Source organism: Cibotium barometz, chromosome 3 (genome assembly GCF_041138505.1).
Source record: "Cibotium barometz isolate CiBa-2024 chromosome 3, ASM4113850v1, whole genome shotgun sequence".
Classification (NCBI taxonomy): Eukaryota; Viridiplantae; Streptophyta; class Polypodiopsida; order Cyatheales; family Cibotiaceae; genus Cibotium; species Cibotium barometz.
The window spans coordinates 29,568,352-29,595,608 of NC_141048.1; the positions used below are offsets into that span (position 1 = coordinate 29,568,352).

The 27,257-nt window shown below is 47.0% G+C and overlaps 1 pseudogene across 1 annotated transcript in view; it reads left to right on the forward strand.

Annotated features, from left to right (window-relative positions):
* LOC147639917 (uncharacterized) overlaps nucleotides 1–27,257 on the forward strand; it is a 55,562-nt pseudogene that overhangs the window by 19,167 nt on the left and 9,138 nt on the right. Inside the window, exons 5-11 of the transcript XR_015262165.1 lie at nucleotides 1,302–1,428; nucleotides 1,537–1,631; nucleotides 1,765–1,888; nucleotides 13,002–13,082; nucleotides 15,251–15,349; nucleotides 15,616–15,793; nucleotides 21,294–21,354. The product of XR_015262165.1 is annotated as an uncharacterized LOC147639917 (transcript). The remainder of the gene's footprint in view (nucleotides 1–1,301; nucleotides 1,429–1,536; nucleotides 1,632–1,764; nucleotides 1,889–13,001; nucleotides 13,083–15,250; nucleotides 15,350–15,615; nucleotides 15,794–21,293; nucleotides 21,355–27,257) is intronic.

Below are 27,257 nucleotides of genomic sequence, written 5' to 3' on the forward strand. Positions count from 1 at the left end.
ATGTTGAGGGGCGCGTGGTGGTTGAGGGCAAGAAAACGGGCGCGTGGTGATCGAGGGTGAAAAAACAGGCGCGTGGCTGTCGAGGGCGAAAAGTGGTTAGTGGAGGGCGAAAATGGGTCACACCCAGCAAGGCCGATGGGCGCGCGCAACGCCGCTTGGTTGGGCGGGCGGGCGGTTGACTAAGCTTTCTTCAACCCCCCCCCCCCCCCCCAGCCCAGCTGGTGGCTAGGGGGGGAGGGGGTGCGCCCAGCTCAGCTTGGCCGGCACCCTATCATGGGCTTTGTTAGGTGGGCGGCACACAACTCGGCAGAGGGGCGGCACAGGCCCAGGCAATAGAACAACATCGTGGGGTGCGAGGTCTAGCAAGCGACGTGTGTGAGGAGACTGGTAGGCGACCACCGCGGGTGAGGACCAATGCTTTGATACCAATTGTAGGTCGCTGCTAGACTATGGAGGGTAGAGCTCCATCGTGAAGTGTGCAGAAAGATAGAAAGAAGAGAAAATAATGCTCAAGTGTTTGCACGACTCAATGTGTATTGGATTGCTTGATATGATATGAAGTACACCGAGTACATGCTTTTATATGATTAATGGGGGTTTTATGTGGGCTGTGCTCTGGTGGTATGGGACGCTAGAGTGTATTCCCATGTAGGATCTCCTCAGGTTTTGCGGGTTTCTTGTCTATTACACTATATGCTTTGCTAACCTCTGGTAATTGTGAGGAGCAATGCTAGTCTGTGAGTGACAACAAGATAAGGGAATTTCTCGGTTGTCTAAGCATTGGCATATCACTTGTAGAGTGACAAGTTTTATGATTCATCACACACTCTCTCGTGATGGCCAAATGATATTGATGCATGCGGCAACCTCAGAATTACTTGAGAGAGATTGCCTTGACCTACCAAAGCCTCTTTGATGGCCACTAGCTAACTAGTCCTTGGATTAGGGCTCACAAAAGGCACATTGCACATCCCTTGCACATAAAGAATGCCTATATGTCCATGCAGCACCCAAGTGCGGAGTGCACTTGACATTATTGTGAACCGTTTTTGAGGTTTTAACCATTTTTAGGGGTTTCACGGCCTGGAGTGTTTTTGCAGTTTGGTGTGCTTATGAGGCAGCTGTTGTTGAATGAATCATGCAGAACATAAGATCTTGTCAGGTTTTGAGTTGTTGTCTGAGCAAACTCTTCAGAATTGCTGTACATATTGTACATAGCAGTGCCAGGTGAAGGTCATGAATTTCTGTCATTGCAGGAGCACATTTGACCTTTTGTCATGCCTTCTAACTTCTCTGTGCAGTGGCTGCCGTGCTGATGCTAGTGAGGCAGCGGTTATTCTTCTCCCATCCAACATAACTGTTTTCAGTCTCGACTTTTCCGGTTCCGGGATTTCGGAAGGGGATTATGTGACGCTCGGTTGGAATGAGGTTATAAATGCAATGTTTCTTTTTTTCCTTAAAAAAGCCTTTTACATTTCACTGTGTAAAGAGATTTTCTGTATCTATTTCCTGATTGATTTTCTCACTTTCAAACAGAAGGATGACTTGAAGGCAGTTGTTACACATTTGCGTACAGACAAAAGGACCTCTTGCATTGGACTTTGGGGTCGCTCAATGGGTGCTGTGACATGGTAACAGAGTTGCCCAATTGCCGGCAATTTGATGTTCTGCTTTTTGTGGGACAGAATAATGTTGGTTGCATGCTTGGATGAAGCTTTCTTGTTGTGCTCACTGTAGCCAATGACTGTTTTCTTGCTCTTGCAGTCTCTTGTATGGTGCAGAGGATCCTTCAATTGCAGGCATGGTTCTAGATAGTCCTTTTTCAAACCTGGTTGATCTGATGATGGAACTGGTTGATGTGTACAAGGTTCGACTGCCGAAATTCACGGTATAGTTTATAATCCAACATGAACAGCCATGATATGAATGAAACATAACTTTGACCATGTCCTGAGTGGATTTTTTTTTCCCCGACAAATAGATCCTTCTATTAGTTAATGAAAAACAGCCACAATGGGCTAAATACAACCACGAAGAGCTAGATACAACCTTGTCTCATTTACAGGGCAGGGATCAAATAATCAAAAAGGGGTGGAGAAAGATGCACTTCCCCTCCGGCTGGCCGGTTTATGAGGAGATGGCTATCTCATAAAAGGGGGGGGGGGGGGGTGGGGTGAGGGGAGGGGGGAGATAACCACACGGGTGGTCTGTAATACCAAGTGAGATCACCTCCTCTATTTGTGAGAAAAGGGGCAGGCCGCCAGAGCCTCAAGAAAGCTTCCCGCTGCTTCCACATGCGATTAGAGCCACCTTGCAACTTCCCTCACTGACCGCGGAGGGTATTAATGATGTTGAGCCAAATGCTCCTGATGGACTCCACAGGCGGAGTGTGGTACCCTCGATGGCTTCATTGCATCTAGCTCGCTATATGTGCCAAGTTGCAATGCTACTGCAAATCTCCCATCTCTAACATGAGCCAGGTCTCCGATGGTCTGCAGATGCGGCTAGGACTGGTATTGCCGAAATGCGGAGGCGAGAAACCTAAAGGGCAAGGCCCCCACCATTCTCCTGATAATCCTTGACAACCTCAGCATCTGTGGCCCAAGCGACGGTGCCCCAAGTAATGATCCGGGTCGAGGCCCTATGCATCGTGAAGATGTGGATTCTAGATCTGCTATGAAACCTGCCGAGCCTTCGGGCAATCCCAAAGACAATGTCGCTAAGACTCTTGAGGGTGACAGCACCTCGTGCAAGCTGCTGGTCGACCTCACCTCCAATGGCTAACAACGTGCCCACTGCCAAGCTCTTGTGTGCCATTTGCCATGGAAAAAGAGGGTAATCTTTCGAGGCCGAAAATTGTCCCAGGGTCTCTTCCAAAAATCTGAGAGGAAGCGATGTGAGAGGCCCTATGATTGCCAATGTATTGCTGCTGTCGAGGTGCCATTAATCTCTGGTATCTGCCTAGCCACGCTATATATGCAAAGATAGGGGCATCCAGAGTCTTCTCCCAATTAGCGGGATCATGCCAAGTCCACTCGCCCAAGTCCGACTAGAGGCGCATGAGAGGTCACTTCCATATCCATAGTGGCCAGAATCTCTCCGTGGCCACCTTGGCCGGTGGTGGGTCTATGTGCCACTCCCATGCTTGAAATCCAATCACCCTCACCCTCTGTAAGATGCAACCATTGAAATTCTCCAAGGGGGGCTCGGATCTGTCTAATCTGCCATGGGATCCAATAGAAAAAGTGAGCAAACTATTGGCCTCATCTGCTCATGGACTACCACAAGAATATCATGCATGGTAAACACGCCTAGGCACACTGGGGGAGTCGGTGGGTTTGGGATAGGAGTCAGTCAATCTTGAGTCAATGCTGAGCCTGTCTCTACCCGGATCCCTATTAGGCCTCTCCCATGAACCTCTAGGGGTGGTAACTGCATGTGTGCAATCCAATCTCCAAGGACCTGGCAGGTCTTATGCTCAACGCGCCCCATGATACATGAGGTCGGGCCCCCAACATGTGGCCACTGGGTAAACAGATCAGGGGGTTCCAAACCAGTGGCTGCTGAAGCCTCTCCTCTGAGGCTACAAGAGCAATCTGCGTAACGGCCGGCCTAAAGTGATCCCAAGCTTGAAGTAAACTAGATGCAAATCTGTCCTCAAAAGCTAGGCTGCAACCGGTTACTGTGGCCCGCATCTCCGTGAAGATCCATATGGTCCTCTACGGCCAAGGGTCCCCTAGGCTCGGGGTGCGGGTTGAAATCCGGGCCAAGAGGAAGTCCTTCCAAGGCTCACCATAGGAAGGAGTCCTCTAACAATCAGCTTGCCCAATAGGGCACCGCTTTGAATAGCAGCATCAATGATGCACAGCTCTCCTCTACGTCGTGGCTGAATGATCACTCTCCATGCCACCTTGGCCTTGGCTGGCCTCCTATCACTGTTGGCCCATAAGTAGTTCCGGATCAATCGCTATACCTGGCCAATACATGCTCGAGAGAAGGTCCAAAAAGAAGTGATTTACCACATGGTGGCAAGAAGAACCTAGTTCGCAACCACCACTCTACCAGCTGGGGAGAGCCTCACAAAACTCCAGTACAAAAGCTTCTTCCAAATAGTCAGAAGAAGAGGGGTGAGCTGCTGCTCCGGAGAGATGTCAATGCCCACTTGGCATCCAAGATAGTGAATTGGAGTGCCCGTTGGGATCCACTAGAAAGCCTCAACTGGGCGCCAAGTCGGGCGGGTGCAAAGCCTACCCAAAAACCACACGACTTGTGGCAATTGATCTGTGCTCCTGATGCATGACAAAAGATCTTGATGGGCCCGCGAATTGGAGATTCCCCACATCTCTTGAAAGGTAAGTTGCTATGCCATCTGCAAAAACCACCTTTCTCAACTCAAATCCTTTCCCTAATCCAACCGTCACTACACGGATGATATCTCTAAGAGGAGGAGCATTAGAACCCACAACCGGATTGTTAAACGAGTAAGAGTGTCTGAATTCCATAATCAAGGGTGGGAGGTGGGTGGGAAGTTTCTTTCAATTAATCATAGCATTAAGCTATAGGAAGAAAAGAAGCAAAATCCATATATATATATACATACATACATATATATATATATATAATTCGAATTGATTTAATTTTTTTCCTCTCTCTCCAATTCAAGTGGCGACGTCGGCTTCTTCACTTCGCCCTCCACTCCATGAATTCGGCAGGCCGCTCCTTTTTGCACTTCAACGTCGGGCATTGGCTGGGGGGGGGGAATCTGTTGCCACAGGCTCCCTCAATGAGAACCTAGCTGTGAGAGGTTGAGTAGAGTCCTGAAACCCCACGAATCCACTCCACGGGGAACCCCATCCGGCTCATTGTGCCCTCCAGAAAGCTCCAATCCACCCTATCATAAGCTTTCTCAAAGTCTAGGAGTAACACTATGAGGTCTTGCTGTCGCATCTTGCCCAAAGCTGTCGCCTTCCAAAAGGTGAAGATGTGCTCCGATCCCATGGATCAAGTTAGGGAGGAAAGGCTGAAGTCTCGGGCTGATGGCCTTGGCCAAGATTTTGTAGGCGGTCCCTAGATGGGTGATGGGTCTTATCTCCAATCTGTCACCGACTCACCACCCTCCTTAGGAATCAAGTGTATCAAACTCTCTGAAAGCCTGTCTGGCATGGGTCCTGTGATCATAATCTCATTGTAGGTTGGTCGATCCTGTCCCTTAAGTGCCAGGATCAACTCCTCCCATGCAAAGTACTCTGCGCCTGAGACTGTGGTGGTGCCTCCTTCGAGTCTGTCCTCTGTTGCCTCAATCATGTTGAAGTCTCCCCCCATGCACCAAAAGTTAGCCTGAGGAAATTAACTTTTACGAACTGTGCTCCATAATATGGCTCTACCTGTTGCGGCATTCAAGGCATAGACGTTGAGGAAGCCTACGCAATCCTCTCCAATCACAACGGTGACCCATTGTGCTCGTCCATAGATTATCATACCTGAGCCTGTCACTGCCAGTAAGTGCTCCTCATTTACAGAAATACAAACTCCTCCTTGTGTCCCTGAGGGACCAAAAGAGGGGGACCAAAAAGTGTGGCTCTTGCCTAGTAAAATTTTCCCGCAGCGGCGGGTACGCCCCTTAGAGGGTAGCGCTCCTGGAGGAAGAGAACTGTGAAGCTCGCCTCTAAGGACGCCTCATTTGTGAAAGCATTTAGGCCCCTCTTAAACCCTGAATGTTCCATGAGGCTATCCTCATATCAATCGTTGTGGGAAGCGGAACTGTCAGAATTGCCCTCCACTTGAAGAGTCTTAGGCGTGGGTTTAGATGGGGAACAATCACTATCAGTCCTGGGGTGAAGCAAGTGGGCGCAGATCCTGTCCTCCATGTGTCGCCACTCTGTCTGAGTGCGAGAGTAGGCATACTTCGAACTCCATCGATCACAATGGAGGCATCTTTAGAAGGGGGGGGAGTGGTACTACGACTAAGATATGCAGGAACACAAAGAGCAGCACCTCCAAGCTGGAGGCCACCACCTCCCCATCCGGTCCCTATGGCTTGAGCCTCCAAGCTCCATCTTGACCAAGGGCCAGAGGTGGGTGAGCACATTGGTGATGCGAAGATCATGAAGATGGTGTGAAAGCTCGACTCCCTGCACTTGGATGGTGGTAGCCATTGATTTCGAGTCCCATTCCGTCTTTGGGGCTGCACTCAAAGAAAAAGAAAAGATCATTGTGCCACTCTCTGGCATAGAAGGTTTGGAGTGATGGAACACCACACATATCCGAATGGGAGCTACTGTCTCCTTAAAAAGATCTGCTCCTTCCATCGAGAGACATCGGAAAGTGTAATCCACAGGCAGCCCCCAAGATCGTGGGGGGCCCACTTGGGGACTTAAGCGGGAGAGCCCTCACCGGGGAAGCGGCGATGGTCATCTCTACCGGCTCCAAGAATCTATGGATCAAACGGCTAATGGAACTCATCAGCTATCTCCGCTCCGGGACGGGTGCTGGTGGACGGCGGTGGGAGCATAGTAGCAGGGGGAACGCCGTGTGCACCCCTTGGGAACGGTGGAACACGTTCCCCCAAGGCTGAGATGCCTAAACCGGGTGGAACGTGCATGGGGGAACGATTTGGCATGGGAACGGTTAGGCGAATGTGGGGGAGCGGTTACATGGAACGTTTGGCTGCCGTTCCTCCTTCGGGGAACCTTTTTTATGTTTGGCCAAGAAAAGAAATGAGAAAAAGTGTATCTGCTGTCGCGAGCCGCTTGCGGATATCCTTGAGAGGCGTACCCTGTTGTTGCCTACCCGCGTACTTCCTAGGCGTGTGTGCTTGACAGCTTTGAGTCACGAGTGGGCTCTTCTCTCGAGTCTCTTCAGACTTCAAACTCCTACTTTCCAATGGAAGGCAGCAAGGCTACTCACTTTCCCTCTCTTTCTCTCTCGTTCCCCTTTACCGTTCCCCCTTGTTCCCGTCCCCCCTGTGGCCCGTTCCTGTTCCCTTGATGGGGCTTTCGTTCCATTCCCGTTCCCGTTCCCGTTCCTATTCTATTGCTACTATGGGTGGGAGTGCTCTGGAGAGGTGGAGGGAGGGGGGAGTGCAGGCTCAGGGGAAGAGGATGGGGCAGAGGTGACCGCTGCGGTAAAAGTCAAAGGCGAGGATGGAGGGGGGGGTGGGGTGGAGTGGGGAGGCAGAGAGGAAGGAGAAGGGACCGGCTGAGGGTGATCCATCGGAGAGGGAGACTGCTGGGAGGGCCTCGTCGGGGATTCAGGGGGTCAGTTGGCCTCACTGGAAACTGATAACCGGAGGAGAAATCTTGGCGAGGAAGTGGCCGCCAAATCGGAGGGGCCAGAGGGATCCTCTTCATGCCTGGAGGGGGCAGGCACAGCAGTGAAGAAGGGGGGGGGGGCAGGTGCAGCAGTGAAGAAGGAAGGGGTGGGAGGCATAAAAAGGCAAGTGGGGGCTAGGAGGGAGGGGAGGAGGGGGTAAACGAGGGGAGGCGATGCTGAGGGAGGTGGTGAAGGTGATGGCAGGGAGGGGGGGGGGTCAGAATCGCAGGAAGGGGGGAGAGAGCAGGTCACGCTACGACTAGAGGCTCTTTAAGCTTTGGGTTCCCTGAGTGGAATTTATGAGCACCATCTCTCCCAGCACACATTCACACTCCATCTCACACTACCCATTGCAACTCTCACATCATAACCTTCCACCATTATCCACGATTCAGTCCACATCAACTTTCCTCAATTATTGACTGGCTGTGACCCTGCCTTGCGGGAGCGCCTTATTCAGGCATGGTTGTGGTCCCATTTTTAGAAGGGGTTATACTTAATTATTATTTTTCCGTAGACAGATCTAGGTTAGAATCTTGCTTGAATTTATAAAGAAAGTAGGAAATAGTTTAGGCCCCAATGTTATGACTTTCCTAAGAAGAATGTTGACAAGTGTGAAAAGATTGTGCCACGTGGAGGGAGGAGTTTGCATCTCCACAGCAGCACTCCCTGTGGGTTCCCAACCACAAATTGGTTGGTATGATGAGGAACACAAGAGCAAACATTTACACCTCCTATGAGAACATTCATGTGGGAGGACCTTTGTATGCCAAATGCAGAGATCCTTCTGCTGCGTCACTCATTGGGAAAAACGTGAGTTCTTAGCCAAGCAAGAGGCAAAACTCGACTCTTTCTGAGTACGGAGAGCTCAGAAGTCTGGTGTATCCTCGAGGAAAAGTGGCCACCTACACCCATCACAGATCCCCTCATCTGGGAATCTTACGCATGACACTTCTATGATATGCCAGATCAGCCCATACCACACACATCACACATCCCTTATCCGGCATTTTCCACCCTTTTGGACCCCCGCCAATGTTACACGGGCCCTGTTAAAGCTCCAAATTGGTCTAAAACCTATGGGCTGAGCACTTCAAATATGGACATCAGGCCTTAGTTCCCATTCTTGCAACTCTCTTTAATAGGGCTCTGTGTGAGGGCTTCCCCCCTTCTTGGAACACGAACACCATCGTCCCCATGCATAAGGTCTTAGCTCCCATTCTTGCAACTCTCTTTGATAGGGCTTCCCCGCTTCCTGGAACATGAACACCATTGTCCCCATCCATAAGGCAGAAGACCCCATGGATTTGGTTAAGTAAAGAACTATCATGATTGGTCATACAATGGTCAAGATCTATGGATTTGCTTTGGAGGCCGAGATTGGCCGATTGGCAGAGTCACAGGGGCAACGGGTTGCAGGAAAGATTCAGGAGGGATTATTCGACATTGGATCTTATATCTACCTTGCTTACAGATACCTTATTGTAGATGACCACATATATGCATCGCTGCTGGTTTCAGAGTCTTCACATGTGTACCTGCTTGTTTCTGTGTGTGTACAGCCCATGTGTGTGTGTGTGAAAGAGAGAGACAGTAGCGTGGGACAGATTCTCCTTTGCTTCCCCTCTTCCTACATTTTGCAGGGTGTAGTGCTCGTTTTTGTGTGTGTGTGTGTGTGTGTGTGTGTGTGCGCGTGCAGCTGCATGTGCGCGCACTCGTGTGTGGGGGAAAAATCACCTCTTTTTTTTGGGCAATAGATGGTGCATGTGTACGCATGGTCGCCTACGAAGGATTATCAAAGCTTCATCAAATTTGTGATTATACATTGCATAGTGATACAAGGAGCTACGCAACCATGCAAGTTGCAGGGTAGCCCGTTTTGCTTACACATGCTGTAAATATGTATATACCAATGAAGTGCTTTACATATAATGTTCAGGGCTTCTATGATGCAAATAAATGGAGGCTCTTTTGGTCTTATGTAAATACTATGTAGCCACATATAGTTTGTTTGCAAGAGCATAACCAGCATGCTTTTGCTGGTAGACATGGGGTTTTCTCTGGTTATCACATCTTCTATGCGGGAAAGTAAGCTTTTTCTGGTACTCTTATCATGGTTAGACATGACTTTCAGCCTCAATTGGTATACAATGATCCTAATGGCAGATGGATTGTTGTGCAATGTATGATTGCTGGTGAGCTGTATGAATTTGCGAGTGTCTATGCCTGGCAAACTTCAGCGAGCAAGGTTGCAATTTGGCAGTCTTTTCAAACATATCTATGGCTATGAAATGCTTTTATTATACAGGGGACTTCAACAATTCACGTGCTTATGCTGGCAATTCGTCTCATCTTTCTCATATGACGCGCATCGATAAACAAGTGTGGAATTAAACCGCGACTCTTTTGGATGCATGCGATTTGTAGACACATCTCATGCCTCAGCAACCGGGCTTTACTTTCCATCATAATGCACTTATAGACTACTGGGCATGTTTGGAGAGATGGTATCTTTTGCATGCTGCCCAATATGATGTATATAGCTGTAAAATGTGGATTGATCATACATTGAGATGCGCCTGTATGGTTTGGGTTATATTTTGGTATGTCGATCCATGACCGTGCTTTGCATGATAGAGGGTTGTTGATGGTAAATAACAGTTATCTATTGCATGCTCACTTTATAAAAATGGTGTATTTTGTTGCCCATCCTCTTATGCTTCACATGAGAGAGGATTTGGATGTTGATTGGTATGGTTTTGTGTTGCGCATGCATGCTGTCATTCGAGATTATGGTAGATGGTATATAAGGGAAACTAGGATGTGGATGGCTCATGCAAGATCAGCCTTGCAAGAATACACCGAAATTAATCAATTGCGACCTTTGATAGTTGATGAGCACTAGAATATGGCACATGCCAAACATTGTCTTGACCAAAATGATGCTCGCAAGTTGAACAAGTGGCAAACTCGAGCTCGACAAAAGCCACTTCTTGACAAAGGATGTTCTTCCAAATCTAAAAAAAATAAAAATAAATTCTCACATCCAAACGAAATCACTCTATTGCAAGAGTGAAACTACCTGATGGAACTTGGACATATAACAAAGCACAACTTGCTAATGTTTGTCACCACTATTTTGCAGACATGTTTGTTGTCCTTAAGTCCCCTTCTAAAGGAAGTATTCCATGCATGTCACGAAGACTTTAAGTTAATGAAAGACAGCCACAAAGGGCTAGATACAAACTCGCCTCATATAAGGCAGGAATCAAATGATCATAAGGGGAAGAGACACTTATTCTCCGGCTGGCCGCTCTATGAGGAGAAGGCTATCGCATACAGGGAGGGGGCGGGGGGGTTGTGAAACAACCACACAAGTGGTCTGTAATGCCAAGCGGGGTCACCACATCTATCTGTGAGAAATGGGCCAGGCCTCCAAAGCCTCAAGAAAGCTTCCCACCGCTTCTGCATGCGATCAGAACCTCCCTGTAAATTCTCCCACTAATCGCGGAGGGTGTGAATCATGTCGAGCCAAATGCTCCTGATGGACTTAGCAGGCGGAGTGTGGGTACCCTCAATGGCCTCGTTGCATCTAGCATGCCAAATGTGCCAAGCTTTGATGCTATTGCAAATCTCCCATCTCTGGCATGAGTCTGGTTGCCAATGGGTTGTAGGTGGGACTATGACTGGTACTGTCGAAATACGATGGTGAGAGACTTGAAGGGCTAGCCCTCGTCCATCCTCATAAGCCCTGACCACTCCAGCCTCTGTGGCCCAAGAAATAGTGCCCCATGTAATGATCCGGCGGGTCGAGGTCCTCTCCATAGTAAAGATGTGGAGAATCCGCTGCCAAATCTGTTGAGCCTTTAGGCATCCCAAAGACAATGTTGCTGAGACTCCTGAGGGTGGCCGCATCGTGGGCAAGCTACTGGCCGACCTCCAACTGCCAACCAAGTGCTGACTGCCAATCTTTCTAGGCCGAAAATTGTCCCAAAGCCTCTTCTAGAAATCTGAAAGGAAACGTTGTGAGAGGCCTGTGCTGCTGCTACCGGGGTGCCATCAATCTTTGGCATCTGGATCCTGTGGCCTAGCCGCGCTGTATATGCAAAGAAGGGGCATCCAAAGTCTCCTCTCGATACACGGAGTCATGCCAAGTCCACTCTCCCGGCTCCCACTGTAGGCGTGTGAGAGGTCGGCACTCCCATATCCATAGCCAGCAGAATCTCTCCATGGCCATCTTGGCTGATGATGGGTCTATGTGCCACTCCCGTGTCCGAAAACCAATCACCCAACATGCCCAGGCGAGCGCCCGCTGTTGCTTGTGTCTCATTTCATGCGGATTGCTATTGGTCGGGTGAGAGTTTCATTACCCACTGAGAGGTTAGTAGGGCATAGGGCATTCCACGCGAGGCACATACCCGCAGGATTTGCATGATTGGAGAGGTGGAGCGATGCCCGCCTTGCTTTGAGATCTGAGGACGATTTCATTGCATGTTCTGAGATGGTTTTGGGCCTCTCTGTCGAGTCATGCAGTACATGGATCAGGGATGTTTGGGCATGTATTTCCTGGAGCTTCACAGACATTGCGAGGGCATACTGAGAGAGCAGCATCAGGATGGAGGTCACAGGGATGCCTCTGCCTCCATCACCAACTTCTTCTCCCATCTTTCGACAGTGAGGACTACGGCCTAGGCTCAGCCCCCTTCTATCTGAGCCCTCTCGACCTCTAGCACTCAGGGGGTGACTAGAGAGCAAGCTAGACTTATAGTGAGAGCAAGATGTTCCCGACCCCTAAAGTGGCAGCCTTTTACCCACCAGCTGTAGGTCCGCACAACAGCTTCAGAGGACATAGAGAGCAGCTGACATTGCTGCCACTCTAGAGATTGTAGAGGAGGAGGCTATCACTGTGTGACCACACATTGGCATTTGTAGTACCACATGGCTATCCTAGCTTATGTAGCTATTTTTTCGCATAGTTTGGTTTCTTTTCTTTTCCATGGTTCATCATTCATCATGGACACTTTGTACTACATTTGGTCTGATAGACCCTTGAGATCTTTATAGATGTTTAATAAACTTTCTTTTCTTTCTCTCTCTCTCTATTGGGCCATCAAGGCACTGACCACGCTCCCGGGGAGCCACCACTGATAGAGCAGTTATCTTATGTCGTGCTCGTCGGCCACGCCCACCAGGATCCTGACCACGGCATCCTCACCATCGCTAGATCAGAGCCATTATTGCTCGGCATCGGAGGCGCCTACCTCGCTTCTACGACATCTCCATTCTAGACAGCCCCATGGCGGAGATACTTGATCTAAGGAGAGGGCAACACTTCAACTGATCAGCATACATGGATCTACTTGATATACATTTTTCAGTATTTTCCAGTATTTTCTACTCAGTATCATCTCGGAGTCTTACAGTTCTGTTCTTATAACTGTAGGACAATCAGTTTATTGTACTTTTTAGTCTCCTTTAGTTGTTCTCTTTGATGAGACACCAACTTCAGATGTACTCTCAGTTTTGGTCTCATAGGCCACTATGGCCTCTTAGAGACGTTAATATATCATTTCATTTCTATGTATGTATGAATTCCAATTTTAAGTTCTAGAAGAAGCTAGGATAATTTAAAAGATAATTTATGTTTGAATACGGTTGATGTGTTAAGAGGAGTTTATTGTGATTTCCAGTTGAAGGTTGCTATACAATACATGCGCAAAGTCATCCAGAAAAAGGCCCGGTTTGATATTTTGGATTTGGATGCTGTCCAGGTTTGCTGCTCTTTTCCAAATTCAAAACTTTTGTGCTGTCAAGGTCATAAGTTATTGTCATGAATCTAGCTGTCTATTGCTTCCCTCAACTTGAAACATGGATGAAAAAAAAAGCATCAGAAGTGCCAGTAAATTATGAGACTTTAGCTACAATCCTGAAATCAGAAATTTCCTTTACCTCTGTTTGTAAGCCTCCGTTACAATGAGGGGCACTGTGCTGATATGGAAAGTGAGAGATCATAGTTATCCTCTTGCGTAAGACAGCTGCATGGGAGGACCTTCTGTCACCACCTTGGAGATTTACTTTGCACAAGCTTTGGAAGATGGGAGATTGTTCCTTCACCATTTGATTATATATTCATGTCATGTGCATTCCGCACTTAGATGCCACGTGGCCGTATCTGTACAGTAGGTGTAGGTCTTAGAGTGTTAACTGGCCCTTTGTGAGCTGTCCGGGACAAGTCAGCCAAGGATCCATTGTAGAGGGTCACGGTCAGGTGTGCATGTCCTGCACATGAGGTCAGTGTGCCAATATCCACTGAATGCAACTTGGATGGCTGCTAGGTGGACCACTGATGGCTGAAACCTGCAAATGTAATAAAAATGCATGTGCAGGGATAGAGCTTACGTGTCAATTGTTGATTTCGGAGGCATCTAAGGTCAATCCAACTCTATGTGCACAGTAGCTTTAATTGCCCGATTTTGTTCAGAAATTGAACAAGCCCCAATCTGTGTTGAAACCCTAAGCTATGTGCTACAGAAATGCTTCAGCAAGTACAAGCATGTACCGCAAGTACATGCAAGTACACACGTGTATGAGAAGGTATACTGGGGTGCAAGTACAACTGTAAATACGAAGAGTACGAATGACAATTATGGTGACTGCATGGGGAGGTACAGGCGTCGCGCACGTGAACGCACCATACAGCGGCGAAGAATGGATGCTCGAAGCAGAATCAACTTGGAGCTCTGATACCAAATGTTGGAACCTACAAGTTAGGGTTAGAGTAGCAAGGCACTCAGTGTAGAGCTCAAACAAAGTGAGTGAGAGGCACATAACTTGACGATGACTACCAAGTAGAATGAGTGGTACGAGGTACAAAGGATAAGTACACCCCAAACGATAAGTGTTAAAGGGTGTTCGCATGCACGGCGGGGAAAGTGACCCAGCTAGTGCTAGAGTGGTCACACACAAATTACAATTGCCCATGGCATAGATGTCTACATTGCTGAATAGCCCACAGTCTCTTATTCTCTTTCTTTTTTGGTGATAAGGTCTTGAAGATCTAAGGCCATAAAGTTTTCTATAAAATTAGAGTGTAAAATTTCCCTCAACTAGAGGTCTTCACATGCTATTCAATCCATCATTTCAAACCCAAACTCTTTGTAAAGCCTCAATCTATAAAAAGCACCATCCATACATTCTTTGTTTGTCAATCATCTCCATACCAACCAAAATGTATGCATGATGTGCTTTGCCCAAATGCAAAAACATTGGAGTAGAAGCCCTCCATAATCCTTTAGGTGGACCTGGAGGAGAAAGGCTCCGGCTAAATCAATAAGCATGGTGCCAACATTCAAGGGACATCTAAGGGCCCTGGTCTCTTGAGGTCATGGTGGAAAGCGTTTGAGATTCCCATGGGAGAATGCGACAGGCCATCACCAAACAAGCTCAATGATCTTAAGGCATGTAGCACAGTTGAGGTTTTCGTAATCCCATGAGGGGGGCTGTGAAAGTTTGGGTTTAATTGGCAATGCAAATTGCAATTGTAATGTGAACATCTAAAGGTTTATTTTAATTGGGTGAATTGTAAAAGGGAAAAGGTGTAGAAGGATCTCGAGTTATGGTCAAAAAGGTGTGGGATGGATGATGAGTCTTGGAGTTAATGCAGCCAACATGTGGATAGAGACAAAGGTGAGTTGGATGGATAGAGGATGCTTTTATGGCAAGTCTTTGAGGTAGGTGGCTTTTGAAGCCCTATATATTGTTGTATTTGGCTATGATTCATGCAATGAGAATGATTATGGGATTCTGGCCTGTACCATTGTTTAAGACTATCTTAATGCAAGTTTCATTAAGCTCATCTCCAACCATGAAGTTTTGTACTTGCTTTGAACCTACATAAGTACCCCAAATCTATCGACTTATGAATTTATTGATTTCTCAGATTGCTAAAAAGTCATTTATTCCGGCACTATTTGGACATGCCACCGAGGACTCCTTCATTCAGCCACACCATTCTGATCTTATCTATAAAGCTTATATGGTATGACTCTTTTCTAAGGCAAGTGGATTTCTACAGACTAAAAGCTCACTTGGAACACAATGTGGATGGATAGGGCAGCACTAAGAAAACTTAAGTTGGTGTCTGGAAAGTCACTTGCACTCTAAGAATAGTAGCAGTTTTGTGAAGTCCATGGTCCCACACCCTTAAGAACGCAGCCGGTTTGAGCTCTGTATGCTTAGATCTATCCTAAATTCTGCCATATTTAGCAACTTTTTAATACTCTTTTTAGTTTCCTTATTTTTCAGGGTGACAAAAACATTATCAAATTCGAGGGTGATCACAATTCGCCAAGGCCCAGATTTTACTATGATTCAATTAATATTTTTTTTTCACAATGTCCTTCAACCACCAGAGGGTCCTGTTGCTGACCTTGCATCAGGGACAAATTATTATGACATGGATGACCTGGAGCTTGATGAAGAGGTTAGTGAATTCTTTGGTCCCAATAAAGAAGATGGTTTTACAAAGTAGAAATGCATCACGTGGAGATTATATGGCTTGACCAAGTGCTAGAGTTGTTTTTGTGTCAGTTTGATATGGAGGAGAAATTTCAATGGTCTATTACAGGCCTGAGCCCCCTGTGGGCTTCCCCCTTCCACTTAGTCATTTGGACCACCACCTCCTAGCCACCCATTTTGTCCCTGCATCTTTTCCACCCCCTTTTTTCCTGCCATGCACCCTTGCCTTTCTTGCATCTTTCGCCCCTTGCCAGCCCTTTTTTCAATTCAGCTAGTTTGTTAATCCTTCGTGCTCTTTCCCCTCCTGAAGGTTTACACAGCAATTGGCCCCTTTCTTTTTTCTTCTTGCTTCATTTTACCCCCTTCCCCTTCCCCTTACATGCACAACCCCCAACAACGCACTCCCCCCCCCCCCCCCCCCCCCCCCCTCACTCTCCCCCCTTTTACCCTTTTGGCTTTTCTCTTCTCCCCTCTCTTCTTCAAGCACTGTGTCACACATTCTCACTCGTCATTTGCATTTGACTGCCTTTGGTTTATTTACCCTAGGAGGACTCTATGGCAGCCTTTCTGACCCTCTGGATTGAGGTTGCCCTCAAATGTAAGCTTTTCGAAGTGGACCTTCAACTCCTTTCTACCTCAGTTTCCTCACTGACACTAGCTGGCAGGATTTTCAGAAGCAGCTCGTTTGGCCATGCCAGAGAGAACTTGCTAGGGGTTTTTGTTGGCCAGCAGGGATGCATTACAGGTATATGTTAAATCCCTTGACTGGGTTAATTATGACTCCCAGGTCATGGCAAAGTGTCTCCTGCAGGGGAGCCCTGTTGCGTTGGGCAACTTTACAGATCATGTTGCTAGATGGTGCCACAGCATCTCGCCTGACCTAACTTCTTTCTTGCAAAGTTATATTACCTCGTGTAATGTGCATGGTTACAATCTGAGACTCACCCCAGGCTTGCCAAGGATTATCACGAGCCTTATTGGCTATTGTGGCTGTAACCTCGGTAAGGTGGTTGAAATCTCCTCCGACTGCAAGATCTACTATAGCATGCATGGCGGGATTCGTGTCCCTTAGACTGCTCGTCACCAACCTCTTTCCCTTAATTGAATGGTTCACCTTCATTGAGCGCATTGAGTTTCAAGGCTTCAGTTTAGTTCTTTGCATGCTGCAAGATGGGATACCTGCCGAAGGATTTTGGCACTGAGAAAGATCTACCAGGAAATCCCCACCCCCGCGGGGGCGTATCAAGCACCTGTATGGACCAGATACAATGTACGGACAACAGCAGCAGGATGTATATGGATGATAGTATGGTTGGGTGCATCAAAAGTATGGCCTAAACAGAGTATGCAGGAAGATGCACAGTAGAAGAGGGTGGTGATCATTAAAAGAGGTGCCCTGGTAGCTGCGTGTATCTGTACAGCAGGTTGAGAGGGTGTTTTTCAACCTTAGACCACATGTTTTGAGAGATAAGAGCTGGTCGACCGCCTAGCCCATGTGGAAGTCCATGTCTCATGAAAGGGTGCCCACATACTGATATCTAGCCCAATGAGTGCGAAACTCATTAGAAAGTTCGAGGCGCCCATCCAATGTCTGAAACATATTAAAAACAAGGGGCTCAACTTATAACTTGTCCACCTCCATAAGTAATGAATACTTTTAAAAACAGGGGGTGTCTAAACAATAACTTGTCCACCCTCTTGAATAACTGATGTGAATCCTTTAAAAAAAACACAGGATGCTTAAATAATTTCTTGTCGTCAGAACACCATCGAATGCCCTCTTGATAGCCTGTGTTCACAAGCCTGTCCTTCCCCATGATGCAGGGTCGCAGACAGAGCCTCATATGTCCATCCTCTCGTCTAGAGTCTTGTTCCAACCACTTTTACAAATTTCCACTCAAATCAACTTATAACCGAAGCTGAGATTATTGCTTAGTCACCCTCCTTGACTCCTAACTGGGAGAATGACACATCTTTGCCTTTTATAGCATCAAGGCTTCTATCGTATGCAAATCAGTGAGGGCCTTCCAAAAGGAAATCCTCTTCCCTCTATGATTAGGTGCTTACATGTTCTGAATACCAAAATGTCTGTGCCATTCTACATAATGATAATCCATTGCGCTCTAGCAGGCAGAATGACACCATGGCCAATGATGCAAGACAAGATAGGGGCTGACACTGAAATACATACACCACCTTTTGTCCCTGTAGCTCCCGACCAAAAGATGTGACCGGATAATAACTTGCGAGATCTACCACATTGGCCAGCATCTAGTTTATGCTCCTACAAGAGAAAAATGTTCATAGAACCTTCCTTGATTGCATGTCGAAACTGGTTCTTGATAAGGTAATTCCGACGACGTGGAAAAACACCACCAAGCCCTTGTATGTTCCGTGAGACAATCCTCATGAAGACAAGGACTGAAGCTGCAACCAGATCTCGTGGTTGATGAAGAAGGACCCCCTTTCAAGGTGGGAATGTGTGTTGCATAAGTGAGGGAGGGGAAATTCTCCAAGGAGAGACCACTTCATACAGGTTAATAAGGTTCCACCTGCCTGACCTACGATAAGGCATGCTTTGCCATCTTACCCGCATGTAATGGATGTGGAAAATATGAAAGCTAGAGCAGACTAGAAATGAAACAAGAACAAAAATGAAAGACAAAGAGTTACCTTGAGATGAGTGTAGACAAGACACAAGATTGATTGATTATTGATGTGACACCTACAATTTATAGGTGAGAAGTACAAGATTGAGTAGACTCACTTATGGGATAAATGTAGAGGTGCCACATGGCACTAGACTCAAGACACAACTGAAACTAGACTAGAGAAATAGTACACCTAGTGTGCACTTATTTCCAACACCCTCCTTAAGTGGACACTAGGAGGAAGGCAAAAAGACAAGACTATGACATGACAAAAGATAAGACCAAGACAGAGAGACTAGACAAGGATTGAGAGACAAGCTAGAAGACAAGATGGACAAGACTAGAAGACAGACATAAAGACTGATAGACTGAGAGACAAGATATGAGAGACAAAAGATCTTGAGACACCCCTCCTCAAGTGATATACTCATATGGGTCCACAAGGGTAGGGACAAGAGTGGATCATAGACAAGACACAGTCAAATTGATAGACAAATAGATAGATAGACAAGACTAGATAGACAGAAGACTGACTGTAGAACTGACTGTAGACAAACAGATGGACCTTGAAGACATCCCCTCCTCAAGGGCAATCTCTGCCTCTTGGGTAGGGACAAGAGAGAGGTCAAAAAACATAATGAGTAAGACACTAGAACCCCTTGACCGACATCATCGGTGGTCAAAGTGGTAGACAAGAAAGGTGAAGTAATCAGAAAGCCCACTCCTCATCATGTGAGGAATGAACAGCAAGATCTGCTGATGTAGATGCTGCAGCAACATGGGCTGAGGTAGATGCAGGGGCTGATGTAGAGGTTTTAGAGTAGCAGTCCTTCTCCCGGTGATTATCACGTCCACAAATGGTGCATGGATGAGCCTTGAAGCAGTCCTTCTCCATATGATTAGTTTTTCCACAATGGGTGCAAGGCTTTCTTACCTTAGAACCTCCTTTCTTTGCTAAAAATGCAGTGTCAGGACTCAGTTACCTTTTGTTGTTTTGTTCTTTCCTCTTCTTGGAGAGCATTGATGATACTTGACGGTAGTGACAAGAGTAGCATAGGTGTCAGGTAAGCTTTTGAGAAGCACAGCAATAGCAATATCTTCGGAGATGGGGGACTTCACTGATGCAAGCTGAACCATAAGACTGCGAAAATAATTGACATGAGAGGCTATAGTAGCTCCCTCCTGCATATATAGATCAAAGAATGAGATCATAAGTGCAATCTTAGAGTTTTTAGAGCGGGGTCCAAAAAGGGTATCCAAAGTGATCCATGCTCGAGAAGCAGACTGTATGTCGGAGATGTGATGAATGTAATCATCTCCAAGACCGAGCAAGATGATAGCATAGGCTTTGTCATTCTTGGGAGTGGGAGCATAAGTGATAACTTGCTCAATGTCGGAATCTTCGGGAGCAGCATGGTGAACAACGTCCCAAAGACTTTCTTTCATAAGATGGCACTTGATTTTGATTTGCCAAGTATGAAAGTTGGACCCATTGAATTTGTCGGTAGACATGAGAGAATGAGTAGAAGAGGCCATGTGGGAAGGTCTTACCTCTTGCTAAAATGCAAGGGCAGTGTCTATTCCCTTACAAGATTACAGAAATGAATGAAAGAAGAGATCCAAACTGTTTTTAGAAGCCGGCTCTCTCACCACTTGTCAAGGCCATAGCATGTGACAGCCCATCGAAGCATGAGGAACTAGCAGTTTGCAGATATGAGGATAAGAAAAGGACTGACCAGCAAACTGAAGGATACAATGCACAGTACCTTGTAGACTCTTCAAGAGGAAACAATGGCAGAACTGAATGCAGCAAATAGCTCGTTAACAGGAGGAAAGTCGATCTGCAGCTGCTTCTAGATGATGCGCACCCTTGAGTTGATGAAGAAGGCAGCCAAAGCAGCAACAGTACAGTGGGCTGTAGCAGTTCCAAGAGAGAGAACAGTAGAGCTGTATGAGCCTGAACAGGGCGGACAGCAAGTTCAGGCCGGCGGGTTGCTACAGCAGCAGGTCGAGTTATGTCCCAATGCTGTGAATCTGGCGAGGGCAGCACGTGCAGCTATAAGAGGCGATGTTGGACAACAAATGCAAGTCAACGCTACACAACAAGTGTAGCTCAACGCTGGATAGCATGTGCAGGTCTACGCAGGGCAACAGATGCAGCTAGGCGGCGGCCTGAAGATATGGCGGGCAACACATGGGCTGCGCTGAATTGAGTGGGACAGCTTGGAGAGAATGGCGAAAGCTCATAGGAAAAACAGGGAAACCCTAAAACCATGGCTCTGATACCATGTAGAAATAAATGTAGAGGTGCCACATGGCACTAGACTCAAGACACAACTGAAACTAGACTAGAGAAATAGTACACCTAGTGTGCACTTATTTCCAACAATGGAAGCCCAATCCTTGTTAGATGGCACTGGATTTTATAAAGCAGACTTACCCTGAGATTAGGGCCAAATGGGGAAGTGATCAACTTCATGTACATAGGTGCTTAGGACTAGAACTAGTGCTAATGGACTATGGTAATGTTTTGTCTAGCCTAGTGTGAAAATTAGTCATTTATATATGAGTCATTTTTTTTATGTTATCTCAATTCCTTGTATCCTTTTCAAGGTTTCCTTGTGTTTTTTTTTTTGGGGGGGGGGGGGGGGGGGGTAGTTTATTGAAAAAGTGCTTTGCTACTGCACCTTTGTCAAAATTATCTCAATTTGTAAGCTTGGATTTATTCCAACCTTATTAAAGTTTATGTTGTTACTGTCTCCTTAAAATTAATGTTCACTTTTATTTTTTTCTCAAACAATGCTTGTTTTGCAGAATGTATGGTATCAAGTTTTGAGGGCAATGCAGCCTTCTTTTCCTCCTCCAGATATAGAAGGTAAGTTTTACATTGCCATTCAATTATCTTATCGATTACTGAGTTGATTGTTTCTCATTGTGTGTGCATGGACAAGAACTTAGAAATAAATTATCATATCCATCACTATAAAACTGTTGGAAGCAAAAAGCCAAATTATTAGAACTTATGTATAATTTAAGCTCTGTGATTGTATGCTAATTAAAACAACTGTTTCTATGATCACTTTGCTTGACTGGGTGGGGGGATCAGTCAGCAGAACATGCTCAGCAAGTAACAAGATAGCCCCTTGCATGCTGTCTTGGTCTGATGTACCTATCATCTGCATTGTATGAAACTTACTCCAACTGCAAGAATTTAAACTTCATAATTTCATTCATCAATGAGTATTTGAGGTGTAGCATGCATCCATAAGGCTAAGCTGATATGGTGTATGTAACTGCGTGTACTTTTTTGTGTGTGTGTGTGTGTATTACTTCGAGAAAAGATAAGAGTACATGTATGTATTGTTACAAAACTGTTGAAAGCACACAAGCCATCACCTGTTCCCTCGGTGCCTCTTTGAGTATGCCTCTCCGAGTACTTTTGAAGATTTTCCAACCTGTGCATAACATAGGTTGTTCTAGCAAGAGAAAACCTCAGCAAGAATACCTACTCACTAACTTCCCAATGCTTGCCATTACAAGATCTGGGTCAATCACCTGCCTAAGCTTCACTGTCATCACTAGCAATGCGTTGGCTATATTGAAGAGGGAGGAGGGAGGTAATATTAAGGTCTACAAAAGACCCCAAGGGTCTATGGGACCATAATGATACCATGGATATAGTGAGCCATGAAAAAAGTAAATGGAAAAATGACTCTCACTAGCGTTCTATTTGTATATGAAAGGCATCTAAGGGGTGAGTATAAATCTGATTCTGGGTCCTCTAGAAACATGAATGGGGAGCAACAAAAGAAGTTGGAAGAGGAACAAAAGTGCCTTGCTGAATAAGCAGCAGCAGTTGGGAAATTTGATCCCTTGCGTGTTGACTGGCCGAAGAATAATCATATCATTGAGTTTACAGGTTTGTTATCCTCTATTGCCTTATCTGCAGTCCTAAAATTCTCTACCTCTTTGGAGCATCATTTTTCTTATATATGCGGATCAAGGTGCTTCACATTTGGAGACTTCCAAGACCCATAGCATCACATTTGTTTAGGCACCCTTGTCTTCCATGTTGATATGTAATCAAACCTCCACCTTCTCAAGATCATGTGAGGGTCTGGGAGTAGACTATATTTCTCTGAGGCCCTGCCTAGTCCTGTCCTCCCCCTCCCCCCCCCCCGCCCCCTCCTCCACCCTCCTTTTTTTTCTTGGGACTGCCCTCATGGTGATGTATTTGTTTTCTATGAATACAAAGTCTTTGACAGTGTACATAGGTGTGCTACTGAGGTTTGTTGGTGCTGAAGAGTCACAAGGGGTTCTTAGGTAAGACAGACATTAGGCTGTGGATGAGCTTTCGAGGAAATTTTTTGGTGTTGTCTATATCGTGTTTGAAATATTTGGTTTGACACACTTGTGTGGTCGAGATGTTGACTTGGAGTGTCAGTATTCACATGTAAATGGGAGGAAGGAGACACCTATGTCTAAGTATGTAAAGCTGTAGTAGATGCAACTGGATCATTCAGTAGATCTCCTGCCGTCAGAGGTCCAAGAATGGAGAGTCCAGACTATACTGAAAATGGGAGAGATGGTCCATTTGGCAGCAAGAAACACACGTTTCTTTCTGTGAGTGAGTTGATGGAAGATTTTATGCATCTCACATACTGAGATGAACCCTGTTCTCGCTCGTGTAGGAGGCAGAGCCTTGTGGCTTTGCATTCCTCATCCTACCACCGATTTTTAGGCTGAGCACCCATCGGTAAACTGGCTGAGGAGCATGTGGTGTAGGGAAAGCTGGCATGGGTGGAGTCATAAATGATGGATGAAAGTAGAGATGTGATTGGGGATATTGGGAGGTAGCGGTCAAGGGCTGAAATATGGTGAGAGAGGTGATCCTCATAAATGTGGTCTAGATCATGGTGAAAATGGATACGAGTGAAAGTAGAAACTAGGGAACTGGTGGTGGAGGTAAAGCAGAGCATGAGATGGCGGCGAATGAGACATGTGGTCAGATCCTATAGGCGGGGGGGAGATGGTGAAATCTGGGATATGTGGTATGAGAGCTGGAGATCCCATGAGATAATCCGCTGTGCTAGAACCTCGACTATGTGGGAAGCAAGTAAGGCTGTCACCTAGGCCAATAGGACATCCCATTGTATATAATCAGCTCATGCATGACTCCCATCTCTAGGAAGTGTCTCCCGTAATAGATGACGTATCCAAAAGGCCTGTTGCAAATCCATTTCAGAGAGAAATGAAGCAAATGGGATCACACTACCGCTTAAGAAGATTGATACAAGAACATCAATGTCTAAAACGCAACATGTCCAATTGTCATTTCTCTCGAAAAAGCCCAGCAGAGCAATAGGGAAAGGTGCCGTCGAGCATGAGCGCTGGAGATACAAGAACATCAATGTCTAAAACGCAACATGTCCAATTGTCATTTCTCTCGAAAAAGCCCAGCAGAGCAATAGGGAAAGGTGCCGTCGAGCATGAGCGCTGGAGCTCCCCTCGTTTGCGCGTTTGCTGCCGTCGCCATTGCCTTGCTCCTCTCAGCCCTCCGCCTCTCAGCTGCCCGGTTGGCCCTTCAGCTCCTGCCTGCCCTGTTGAGCCCTCCTCTTCCTTCCTGCACCATCTACCTTCACCCATCTCCAGCCAGTGTCCCCCTCACCCCCCCCCCCCCCCCCAAACACACAGCTGAGCCCTTCATCCCCCAACCCTATCCTTTCCTTTGACAGGTGTCTTCAGCTTTCGGGTTGTTATTTTCTCTTTGGCGAGTGTCCACATCTTCTGGTCTTCACACCTCCAAGAGGACTCCATGGTAGCTGCTCCGTCATCCCTTGCCTTTCCTTCTTGGTAGCAGACCTCTAGCTCCTAGCTTTGACAGCTGCCTCCCTACCTTGGTTTGCAAAATTGTGGGTAGCCGCCTGGCGCGTGGACAACTAAGGGATCTTTTGCAGGCAAGCCTCATTGATATTCATCCATTAGGGTGTGGATACTACCACGTTGAGTTTGCTGCACTGTGGACGGCCCATGCCTTCTTTGCGAGGTGGTAGCATGGCTTCGACCCAGCGTCCGACCTTCTAGGTGGGGTCTCAAGCTTTCCCATGACAAATTGCTTTTCTAGTCTTAGGAAGGAATATCTTCCACTCCTCTTGGTGATAGGTGGTGTCATTGGGAGAGTGATGGAATCCCCCTCCACCACTGCTGCTTCTGTTCTAGTTGGACACTAGGAATTCCATCTCTTCGTATCTTATATCGCTCCTTACCTCCGGAGATCTCCTATTCTGTAGAGAGTTAGAGTACTCTGACCTCCCAAGCCAATGCTTCGTTTGCCAGAAGATGGGACACCTTGCTAGATCTTGTCCTCATCGTCAGTCCAGGAGGGCACCTCTAGTGCCCCCCCCCCCCGCCACGCACCCCCCCCCCCCCCCCGCGGCGGCCCGAGCGCCCGCCCCGCATGGCCCCGTTCAGATCCTCATGAAGGGGGAAGGGGGAGATACCGGGCACCATGTGTTAGAGCACTAGGTCCTGACCTCGGAGGATCATGGTGCAGGAGAGTGCCAGAGTGCTGGTCCGAGGCGGAACGATCGTTGGACTTTCAGAGCAGAGTGGTGCCGCTAGGCGCGCTAGTTTGTTGGCTAGAGAAGGGTACGGTTTTGCCAGAGAGCCGTTTCAAGCACTTATTTCAGCAACACCCCCCCCCCCCCCCAAAAAAAAAACCACGTACCTTCGAGAAACCCGATGCTAGCCCCTTCTTTCTGGTCGGTGCACCTATAGGCATCAGCACACAATATGTGTCGGTGCACCTGTAGACATCAGCACAACATATGTCGGTGTAGACTGCAGCACATCAAGCTCTAATATCAATTGTTGCCCAGGGCTATGGCGGATGCAGGTGGAGGATAGCCATAGCAAAAAATAAGAGAGAAATGAAAATGAAATGATATATTAATGTCTCTAAGAGGCCATAATGAGACCAAAACTAAGAGTACATGTGAAGTTGGTGTCTCATCAAAGAGAACAACTAAACGAGACTAAAAAGTACAATAAACTGATTGTCTTACAGTTATAAGAACATAATTGCGGGATGATACTGAGTAGAAAATACTGGAAAATGTATATTAGGTAGATCCATGTATGTTGATCAGTTGAAGTGTTGCCCTCTCCCTAGATCAAGTATCTCCGCCATGGGGCTGTGTAGAATGGAGAGGTTGTAGAAGCGAGGTAGGCGCCTCCGATGCCCACCAATAATGGCTCTGATCTGGCGATGGTGAGGATGCCGTGTCGGGATCCTAGTGGGTGTGGCCGACGAACACGACATAAGATGACTGCTCTATCAGTGGTGACTCCGTGGGAGCGTGGTCGGTGCCCTAACGGCCCAATGGAGGAGGTATTAGGTGTGTGGGTTGGGTTGCTGGTGCTGGTGCCGAAGAAATTTGTGAGGGTCCTCTGTCTAGGTACATCATGGCTCGGTCTCCTGTCTGCCAAGAGGGTCTCTCTGTGTCTCTTGAGCTCAAGTAGGAACAATCCCAGGCATCTCTGATCCTCAAACTCCATGACCCTTTGTAACGGCCCAAAACCCTCTCGGAAGAGGTAGTGATATCTCCCTCAAATCTCATAATAGACTGTACATCGGCAAATGTAGTATCTCTGCCTCCTGGTAGCATAGTTGACAAATGCGGTCATCCAAGATCTGATGCACATATCGCCTTGTCTCAATCCGCAGCTGGTGTGATGAGGTCCGGATCTGTCCAATGGCACAACGTATCCCATGTGATAGGTGTACATCCATGTACGCTAGGCGGGTGATAAAATCATTTGGTGAGGTGTGTAGAAAATGGCTCTTGTAATGAGCCATTTTCGTGCCTAAGGGCTCAAGGGGACTAGTCCATGTTCTCTCTGTGTCCACTCTGATGATATCCATCCTGAGCATGCGGTTTTGCTCTGAGCGGGTAAGATCCAAAAATGGACAATCCAGACTATACTGAAAGGGTGGTAGTGCCTCTATCCGCAAACCATGTAGGTCAAACCATGATCTCATCTGAGTGTACCAGCAATGAGTATCTCCATCCTCTACCAACTGTATGGATGAGGTCAATGCCAATCAGGGGTACCTCTGTTGAGGGAGCTCCCATAGCCGTTGTAAAAAGGTAACTGCCTGGAATAGGGCCTCGGTTACTACTGGTGCGGCACCCAGCTCAGCTTGAATAATCTCATGTGGTACTGATAATTTGCTCCGAATCATGTGGGCAATCATCATAATCAGTGGTCTCTCCATTTGCCTCCATCCCTCTCTCAGACTTGTGATGTATGTTGGCCCCCCAAGTTGGAGCTCCGTACAAGAGGGTTGGTGTGACAAGCGTATCAAATAGCCACAATGTGGTGTGACAAGCGTATCAAATAGCCACAATGTGGTGCGCGGCTCCTGAAATTGTATGTGTGCACATTGCCTCTCAAGTGCCCCCAAGGCTGCATGCCCTCGAGCTAATCTAGCTGCTGTTGCCTCCTTCAGGGAGAAACGCGGTCCTTTGAAAGTAACTCCCAAGTAGACATATGAACTGACGTACTCAACCGGCTCCCCTTAGAAAGTGAACTGAGGCTCTGATATCGTCACCCGTGCCTGTGTGGTGTTAAACACCATAACCTTGGTTTTCCCAAGGTTCACTGTCAGATCTCTATCCGCAGAGAAAGCCTGTAATGCATCCAGGTGTCTCTGTAATCCCTCCGGAGAGTCTGAGATTAGAACGATATTATCAACATATAACAAGATGGGTATCA